Below are 10,088 nucleotides of genomic sequence, written 5' to 3'. Positions count from 1 at the left end.
AGCTTTTGATGGGCTGACTTCCTTAATTCTACTATAGCCCAATTTACAATGCTATCTTTATGAGTAGAACTCATGTACGTGTCCTGGTGGAGAAACCTCTGCCTTTCCCCCCGCCCCACCCTGAGTCCTGAAGATGGTGTTCTACATTGTCCTCCAAAAGGCTTTCTGTTTTGACCTCCACGTTCGGATCTGCGGTCCATCACAGACTGAGCTGGGGTGTGCGGAGAGCTGGGGGCAAGGCTCACTTTCCCAAAGACACGGGCTGCAGCACCTAAACAGGAAAGTGCACGCTTCCCCTGCAGAGGTACCTTCCTCCCCCATCAGCGCAGGGACTTGGGGGCTGCTCTGGATGCCCCGCCCTCTCGGTCTGGCTGCCTGTCCGGGTGCCAACACCTCCCCGGCTCCATTACGCCTCTTTATAACAGGGATTAACCCTGTCAGTGAGGCCCTCCAGCATAGTTCTGCTTTTTCAAGATCGCCATGACTGTTCTCAGTTCTTCACGTTTCCATGCACCTCTGACATCCCCTGTCGATCTTTCCCAAAGAAGGAACCACTGGGGTTTTATTGGCAGTTATTTTCCTTCAGCCCTTCACAGAGGTCGCTCCCGTTTCTCCCGGTTTCCATCACTCCTGTCGAGGAAGGGGACAGCGCCACACAGGTTGGACAGCCAAGACCCAGGGAGACGGCCCTTGGGCTGTACTGCTCACGTGCCGTGGAGCTGACTCGGCACAAACTGGCTTCCGGGGCACCTAAAGCCGACTGGGGCTGCTCTTCCAATTCGAGCAATTCTCTGCACCCAAGTCAGACTAAACTGGTGTAGGTGGATCCCTGCGGGAATCAACGCCAAGGGAAGGCTCCCCGTCGGGAGCTCAAACGGTGGGTCATCGTGAGCCCCCGGGTGCACCCAGAATGTGCACGTTTAACAAGCAGGTACTGGCATCCCACCAGCCTCTCATCCCGCCCTCCCGAGATCCCACGGGGGAGGCCAGTTCCCCATTTTACAGACGAAGAGGCTGAGGCGCAGGCTGGTGAGGGAGTTTCCCGAACGCATACTCAGTGGCTGAGCTGAGACCCCAGGCAGGTCCGCCTGGCTCCCTCATCTGCGACCCCAGCAGTGACGCCCCCAACCCGTCCCTGCCACCCCAGTCCAGGTCCCAACAGGTGTCCTCCGGGCAGGTGACGGGAGGCGTGTCGCTGGGGGCAGGGAGCCACTGCAGGGCTGGAGGAAGGTGCTGAGCCAGACGCCCGCCCAGCTCTACTCTCCCAGCCCCCAGGTCCTGCCGGCCACGGGAGGCACACGACAGTCTCCCCCAGGGGTCTGGCCCCTGAGATGCACCCAGCACAGGCCGCAGTGCCTCCTTCCCTCTGTGCCAGCCAGGAGCGGGGCCAGGACACAGACAGGGGCCTGCGCAGACAGAGGCCGTCAGCAACCGTGAGCACAGCCAACGGCCCGGAGGAGGGAGCCTGGGCTGCGCCGTGGCAGATGCAGGCCAGGAGCACCTGCTCCCTCGTCCACGATGTTTGCTGTGTCCACTCTCTGTCCCACCCGGTCCTCGTGCTGAGCACACAGCAACGGACCCAGCCAGCAAGGTCCTTCAAGCTTCGTGCTCCGAGGCTGACACCAGCACCCAAAGTCACGTGAGGGAAGCTGGCCTCGCACGGTGGCCGGGGACTGGCCGGTAGGGCGGGGTGCGGGATGCAACTTGAGAGAGGAGTGGTGGTGACGCTGACAGGGCTAGGCTGCTGACTGGCTCTGGGGTAAGGGAGGAGACACCAGGCGGACCTCAGGCTTCTGAGCAGAACCAAAACAGGGACGGTGTCACCCGTGGGAGCCGTCACGGGCCTCGCCTCCGCTCACAGGCCCGGGCCTCCCGGAGCCCTCCTGCTCTGTGCTGCCGAAGTGGCCCAAGCCCACTCCCCGCCCCGGGGCCTCGGCGCTGCTGCTCCCTCTCCCAGGTCGCCCCTCTCCCAGGTCACGGCCCCGCACCCCTTCCCTCATCCGTTCCTGTCTCTGCCGGACTGTCACCTGCCATCATGCCCCCTGAAGTGGTTCCTTGGAGGTTCCCATCGACTTAGCACTCGAACCTCTGAGATCACTGGGCGACTCACGTGCCCATGTACCTGGGTCTGTCCCTCTGTCAGGGGCAGGTGCAGAGCCGCCTGGCCGATGGACGCACCTGTGCTCTTTGGGGGCCACCCACACAGGGTGAGCAAGGAGGGCGGCTGGCTTCGGGTCCCCATGGTGGGGGACATCTTTGGGGGGCCGTCATCTGACCGCAAACACAGACCACCACCAGGGAGAAAGTAAGCGGCCCCCGGCATCAGTCCCCTGGAAATCATCACTCAGCATTTTCCCATCTGTCCTTCCAGATTTTCTCTGAGCGCGCGTGGTTTCAGGAAGGGACCCATGCTCTCTGTGACTCGCTATTGTGAAAGCTCAATGCGTCCGGGGCATTTCCGTGACACTCAGCACAGGGCCCTGTATGGCTGCGAGGATACCGCCCACCCCCTCGCCCGAACCCCGCCCATCGGACACTAAAGCAGCAGCTGCAGCCTCTTTCCCCGGTGGGACGCTCAGGCAGTTCCCACAGTTGGTTACATATGCCCGCAGGGAGCATCCTCTAGTTCCATCTCCATGCTCACCCTTCCTCATCAAGACCCTGGGCTGAGCTCACTCCCCAGGAGCCTCCGGCCACGGTCAGTTTGTCCTCTTCGGGTAACCGACGGTCACGGTCGCAGGCGGACGTGGCCAGGCAGAGCGAGGAGGCTGGGGAGCAGCATAGACTCTGAAGCAGACCTGGGACCGTGGGGGCCTGCGCACCTCAGCCCCATGACTCCCTTCTCGGCCTCCATGTCCCAGAGTCCCAGGGATCCCCACTCAGCCCCCTCGCTGTCCTTGCCGGCTCCATCCTGCAGTCTCAACTCAGACCCATGTCTATACCGAATGTTTTCTCCCTCTGGGGCCCCCGTGCCCCATCCTCTGCACACACTCCTTGCTGGTTTCATCCCCTCCCACTACCCCAGGTACCATCTGGGGTCAGCAGAATAGTGTCCCCTCCACCCAAGACGTCCCCGCGGGAATCCCTGTAAGCCGTGAGGTCAGGTCACACTGCAAGGTGGAGTGAAGGGTGCAGACGGCAGGAAGTTGCTCACCAGCTGACCTTGAGATGGGCGATGGTCCTGGGCTGTCGGGCGGGCCCGATGGCATCAGAGGGTCCCTCAGTGTGGACGAGGGAGGGTCATCAGCAGAGGACGTGACTGCGGAAATGGGGCAGGGGATGTGACGGGGCTGGCTCTGCAGGTGAGGAGGGACCACAAGCCAATGAGTGCAGGCACCTCTAGAAGCTAGAAAAGGTGAGGAGTGGATTCGCCCTGGAGCCTCCAGACGGGGTGTGGCCCTGGCCGCACCTGACTTCAGCCCGTGAGACCTGATGATAATTTCGGTTGTATAAGCCGCCGTGTCTGTGCTAGTTTGTTACAGCAGCAAAAGGAAGCTAACGCACCATCTCCATCTCTACCTGGGTGGTCCAAAGGACAGCTCCAGCTCAGATCCCGCTTGAGTCCAGACACACGAACCCAACTGCCCCCAGTGTCTCCACGGGGATGTCACCCCAAACTCAGCACATCCAAGGATGAATTCACCACCCACCCACTGTGCCACCCCTTTTGCATCCCGAGTGACGGACACTGGGTCAAACACCGTGACTGGAAGCCACCCGAGATGGGCTTCAACGCGCGGGGTGGGGGGGCACATGTCAAACATCTCTGCTCCAGTTCACAGGTGAGACCCTCCTCGCGGGGCCCAACCGCCTGGGCTGCGGTTTCCAGGCTGAGACGGGCTCCTGTTCACGAGAGGAGTGCAGCGGGCACGGAAGGCCTGGCTCTGCCTCTTCCCAAGGAAATCGCCCTCAGCAGGGCCACCCCTGGGGGATTGCTTCCCCACCCAGCCCAGAGCACAGGGAGGTACAAAAGGGCCCTTGCTGCCAGCTCGGCCTGCCGGACGACACTGCTCACACACAGCTCCCAAGGGACCCAGCGTGACTCCAGCGAGACTACTTTCTTGCCTAACTCCTTGCCCTACCTGGTCCTGACTTTCCGGGATCCCTGTCTCAGGCTCTGCATGCAGAGGTAACCGACGCCCGCCTGGTGTTTCCCGAGTGTCACTTGTGCAGGGTGGCCCAGCGGTCAGCGGCTGCAGCCCTCAGCTGTCCTGCCCGTCGGGAAATACTGGTGGGCATCCATTGAGGGGCACGGGCGCCCCCCCTCCCTCCCTGCCTCCTTGGGCTCCCCTTTCACGGGAGGCACCGGTGCTCAGGACTGTGGAGCAATCCCAACCCCAAAGCCTAGAGTTAGATTTACGATTGCTTGTGCTTCTTTGGTTACTCTAGGAGAGGTACAATCACAATCTCAGGCTTACCTGTATTCTGCTTTCCAGTTTCCATGGAAACCCCAAACTGTTATCCGGCATGTGCTCAGGAGAGGAGTGCCTGACTGGGCCCCCTCCGAGCGGCCAGCTGCCAGCCCTTCAGGGCTTCACGGGATGGGGTGTGGGGATGGCCAGCCAGCGCCTGATCTGGGAAAGGGAAGGGCCCAGAGGAGACAGGCAGCCCAAGGTCTCAGAAGCAGCTACTGGCTTGGAGAGGGGCTCTTCCCCCACTTTACAGGTAGGTGAGCAAGCTGAGGCCCGGGGAGGGGAAGGGACTTGCCCCAAACCCCACAGACCAGTCTCAGGACCCTGGCAAACATGATTGTGTTGTGGATACATCGTCTGAGGCTCACAGCCAGCACTTTACGTTACAGCCACTGTCTGGGTCACCAAAACCACGTGGCCACAGTCGGGTCTGGCAAACCCCAAGGCCCTGAGGGGCTGAGACAGGCTTCCCTTCCACCCAGCCCCCCTGGGGCCTCCGAGTGTCCGCCTGCACAAACAGGTGACATGCAGTGGCCTTTGGGTGCATCAGGCCTCCCTCTGGCTGAGTAGCAGCTGGGGAGGGGGTTCTGGGGCTCCTGCCACCCTCACCAGCCCAACAGTAACCTGCGGCCACAGGCAGGGCCGGCAGCCCTCACCGGCCCTTGCAGCCCCTAGCCACTGGCTACTAACAGCCTAAGTGCCTGGAATGTCACCTTCCTGCCTCTCCCAGCCCAATCCAGCTCTGTGGGGAGTTCAGTGCTGGTGGCGGAGAGTGCTTAGAGGGGTTCACTGGCCCCAGGCCTGGCAGGGGAAGCTGGCATGGTCACAGGCCTTTCAGTCCTGCCAGGCCGTGGGCTGATCCCTTGACCAGGCACCGGGGGGGTGGGGAGCTTCGAGGGCAGCTCCGTCAGCCCATCTAAGGAGAAGCCAGCCGGTACTGAGGCCCCCAGCTTCCCTGCTGCAGCCAGGCCTTCAGTAAGCCGGGACAGGGGGATGGGCTGCCCTGCTAACCAAGCCACATTTTTCATTTGGAGCCAGAGGGAGCTTGAGTTGGGGTGTTCACTTGTGTCAGGAAACGGCTCCCAGCACACCCAGCTGGGCCTCTACTGGAGTCTCGGACGGGTGAGTGCTGAGGAGGGGTGACGCCAAGGGGAAGAGTCATGCAGCACTTGACCTGCTTCCCCGGGCAGAGCCCTCGCTCCCCTGCTTGCAGGGACCCCCGGCAGAGGGAGGGAACTGCCCGAGCCAGGCAGCGGCTGCAGAGCCTGAGGTTAAATCAGGCTGAGGGGGCGCTGGGCGTTGTGGGTCCCTGGCCGAGGCCCGGCTGAGGGCTCTGCTTTGGTTTTAGTGGCATCAAGTTCTCATGGTTAAAAAGGCAGTTTAAGAAACGGGGAATTCCAGCAAAGTCATTTTCTGGGGCACTGAGGGTTTAGGAGAAATTCCTTCCGCTTCACCCCCTGCTGTTGAAAGCCGGGGGACTGCCCATCTGGAGCTCTGGGACACCCTCCTTCGGCTCCAGGATGTCCCTCTGAGCGCCGTCTCCTCGTAAAGTACCCACTAGAGCAGGGAGCCCTCTCTCCTTTCATGTCCCGCGTGCACTCCAGCCAGACAGCCCTGGGTTCCAGCTCTGGTGCTGCCACGGACTGTGTGGCCTTAAGCAAGTGTCTCAACCTCTCTGTTGTCTCTGACTTCTCATCAGTACAAAGACAGGGACGATGAGGACACCCTTCTCTGGGGGTTGAGGAGGAGCAGCCAGGGCAGGCCAGCTTCCTGCACCTCCCCTGCACCAGCTCCGTCACCCCATGACCCCAGCCCGCCCACCCTGCTGCTTCTCCAGGGCCACAGAGGCAGCCATGGGGGGTCTCTAGCCACCCCAAGTCTCACAAGCCGAGGCTGCAGCACTGTCAGCTAATCCCCCACCCGGGACATCCACCCACGACCTACATCGTACTGGGCAGGAGAGGAGTTCCCTGCCCCTCGCCAGTCGGCACATGGTCCTGCTGGCCTTTCTGCTCCGGACCCTCCACCTGAGCCCACACCCCGCACCTCTCGGGTTCACATTCCCACGTGACTGAGTCTGTTGCTTCCAGCTGGTTCCCTGGGGTCTGATCCTCTGGCTTGGTCCCATCAGCTGTGGGTGGGCAGGTGTGATATTGTGATTTATAGGAAGAAATATATCACATGTACCTTCACCAGGCGTGGAGAGATTGAGCCTCAGGTGGAGGGAGAGACTGTGTCTGCACTGGATGGACCATGCACGCCTCTCTCACAGCCGGGTTCACGTTCCCGTTTTACAGATGGGAAATGGAGGCTCCCTGACCTGCCCGAGGTCACGCAGCTAAGAGGCGGAGCCCACATTCAAACCCAGGTCTGTCTGGGCTGGTTTTGTTATTTTCTCAGCTTGGCTGTCTCTTCCTGTCCCGCACCCATCCCCAGTGCCTCTCTACCGGAATGGTGCATCCAGCCCACGATGCCCAGTGTGGGGTAAAAAGCAGAAAAGCCCCAGTGGGCAAACGCCTGGCAGCCCTCACCTGGATAAACCACCTGAATGGGGGGGATGCAGGGGCTACTACAAAGGCCTGCCTCAGCCTCTACAGACTAAGAATCACTGGACTGCTAATCACCCAAGGCGGAAATTTACTGGTCATGAAGGCCAAGTGGATTAATGTGCTTTTAGTTAACCTCCCAGCCGATCCTGAGCCATCGGGCCTTCCTGGAGTCCGACCCACTGCAGCAACTGACACCATACTAACCACCCAGCCGAGCTCCTGCCTGGGCCCCAGCCAGCGACCCTGAAAAACCATCCACTCCTCCCCACTTAGTTGCATCCTTGAAGCCTGAGAGACAAGGAAACAGCCACTGCCACTGCGGCTCAGGGTGGGGCGGGGACAAGATCAGTGGTTTCTGCCTGCAAAACAGCGAGATGTGGATGCTGCCCGATCTTAATTCTGGAAGAAGTTAGAGGGTAGCGATTTCCACACCGGGATCATTTGAGTCCGTACCACTTTTGTGAAGTTGGCCCCATCCACGAACCAACTAAATCATCTACTTAACATTTTGTATTATATTGACTTGCTTTTTACTAAAACGGATTCATTTTGAAAACACACTTCACCACCCACCATGGAAGTCCAGCACCACCTGCCCTAAATGGAGGGTGAGAAATAAACACACACCCAGATTAAACCTCTGCTCGGCCCCTCGGCTCAAGGGCCCCACCAGGAAAGAGCCAACTGGGAGGCGGGGTCCCAGGTTTGAATCTTGACTCTGGCAGATGCTGTGTGATTTTGGGCAAGTCACCCAACCTCTCTGAGCCTCAATTTGCTTTCTGTGGCACCAGGTCACTGACACCCTATGGGTGGTGAGGTTTAACTATGATAACAGATATAAACCGTCAAGTGCAACAGGACTCGCGGGACGGCCGTGGCTGTCCTGTCCGCCTCCTGTTTGGACAAGAGAAATCTCTTCACAGGCAGCCCAGCCTCGCCGGGTCCAGGACTTCCCAAAAGTCCTGTCTCCCCCACTGGACCGAGGGCTCCATCCAGGATGAGTCGGGTGGCTCCAAGCAGCTACGGTAACCGTTTCCTGAGTGGAGGCCCACTGTTCACCCACTTCTAATGCACTTTCCTGTGAGCTGCCTCTTCCCCTAACCACAGAGCCCCCAAGAAAAACGACCCCAGGAAGGGGCTAGCCGGAAACGGGCGGGGAGTAGGTTAAAGGGCGCTTTCACCTCTCCATGCCAGGGCTCTCCCTGCAGCAGCCCTGGGCCTCCATGGTGACCCTTGGTGGGTAGTCATCCCAGAAGCAGAGCCCAGAGGGACGAAGCACAGCCTCGGCTCCCGATCCCCTTCAAGGTGACAGGGGTCTTTAATGGGGAGATGGGGGTGGGGGCCACCTCTGGGTGGTACAGGAAGGTGGCTGCCTAGGGGAGCAGACCCCCCCACCGGCCAGGGACACAGAACAGGGTGGAGGACGGAGAGAGGCTGGACGGCACCTGGAAGATGTGCCACGTGACCTGAGGTCATTCCCCTGCCCGCAGGACCCCCCAGGACCCTCCCCTCTGGGTCTCACTCCACCACCAGCACTGACTCAGCCCACGGCCTCTAAACGCACCAGCCACCAGGCTAACAGCCACCCAGCCCTCGGGACACTGGGAGGTCACCTTCTGCCCTGCTAACCCCGACCAGCCCTGGCAGGTGGCAGGCCAGTCACTACGGTAACCATTCTTTTCCCCTTGGTGCACCTCCCTTGAGGCAGACAGGGTGAGCCAGGCTCTGGGGCCGGGCAAGAGCTGCAGGGCCACGCACCTATGAGTCCACAGGGCTCCCTGGGTCCTCAGAGGAAATGGGACTTCGGGCCGGGCCACCTGGACACAGGCTGCTTGTGGGCCCTGACGCCGCCTGGCCCACGGCTAGACCACACGGGCCTGGTTTAGTCCACCTCACAGCCACCTGTGCGGCACTCACGAGAGCCCACTTCCCACAAGACGCTCAGGCTCAGAGCCGTCACCTGGTGTGTCCTCAGGGTAGGCCGCAGCCAGGCCACCGTGCTCAGCAATCACCTGGCCTGTGCACCCGCAGATGTGTGGCACGTTGCTGCGATGCTATAGCATGTGGGACGCCCAATGTCACGGTGACCTTTGGGCAGAGGGCACGGAGGTCCTGGGGGCTGGTAAGAAATGGCTCCCTGAACCCAGAGGTTGGATCTGGGTGACACGGCCCATCGCAGCCATTTCGGCAACGCTGGGTGGCACACGGGGGAACTGCAGGCGTGGCGCCCCGCTCAGCGCAGCTCTCAGGCGGGCAGCCCCCATCGGGACAGGCAGAGACCACACCGCCAGCTGGGGCAGGTGTCCCCAGGGCAACAAGGAGGGCTGAGCTCATCTCCCTGACCCCAAACAGGACGCGGGGCTGAGAACGTACCCTTGGGGCTTTTCAGGACAAGATGTCTGTCCCGGGACCTGGGGGTAGGGGTGCAGCTCATTTTCCTGAGGGCCACCCTGCCTGCCCCAGGACAGGCAGCTCTGGATGGGGTTTTGAGTCCAGATCCTGCAGACCCAGGCTACAGTGGCCGCAGTGCATCACCCTCGTGCTGGAAAATGAGAGCGGGTGCTCGCGGGCTCGGGCAGACGGGCTGCCTGGGGGGCACGCCCTGCACATGGGGCAGGCCTGGGGCAGCCCCAGGGCTCATGCCGTAGGGATGCTCCCCTTCCAAGAGGAGAAGGCGGGAGGATCCCAACGCAGGGAGGCCAGGGGGCTCGTCCTGAAGGGCATCAGCCCAGATGTGCCAGGCAGCAAGCAATAGCAGCCTCAGCTCAGCGGCTTCAAGGATGGAGGCACCTCGGCTCTGGGAGTAACAGCTCAGAGACTCTGGGAACCTGGGTTCCTCCCAGCTTTTGCTCTGCCCCCCCTGACTTCCTACACCAGGAGGGGTCTCCACAGCCAGGAAACCGCCCCCGGGAGCCCCCGTGGTCCCCTCCTCCACCTCACTGGTCAGAATGTCTCCATCTGGGACTTCCCTGGTGGTGCAGTGGTTAGGACTCCGAGCTTCCACTGCAGGGGGTGCAGGTTCCATCCCTGATCTAAGAGTCCGCATGCTGCACAATGCGGCAAAAAAAAAAAAAAAAAAAGAAAAGAAAAGAATGGCTCCATCCGCACAGGCCAAGCCAACCCCGGC

This window comes from Mesoplodon densirostris, chromosome 1 (genome assembly GCF_025265405.1).
Source record: "Mesoplodon densirostris isolate mMesDen1 chromosome 1, mMesDen1 primary haplotype, whole genome shotgun sequence".
Taxonomy (NCBI): domain Eukaryota; kingdom Metazoa; phylum Chordata; class Mammalia; order Artiodactyla; family Ziphiidae; genus Mesoplodon; species Mesoplodon densirostris.
This window is presented reverse-complemented; position numbering follows the sequence as displayed.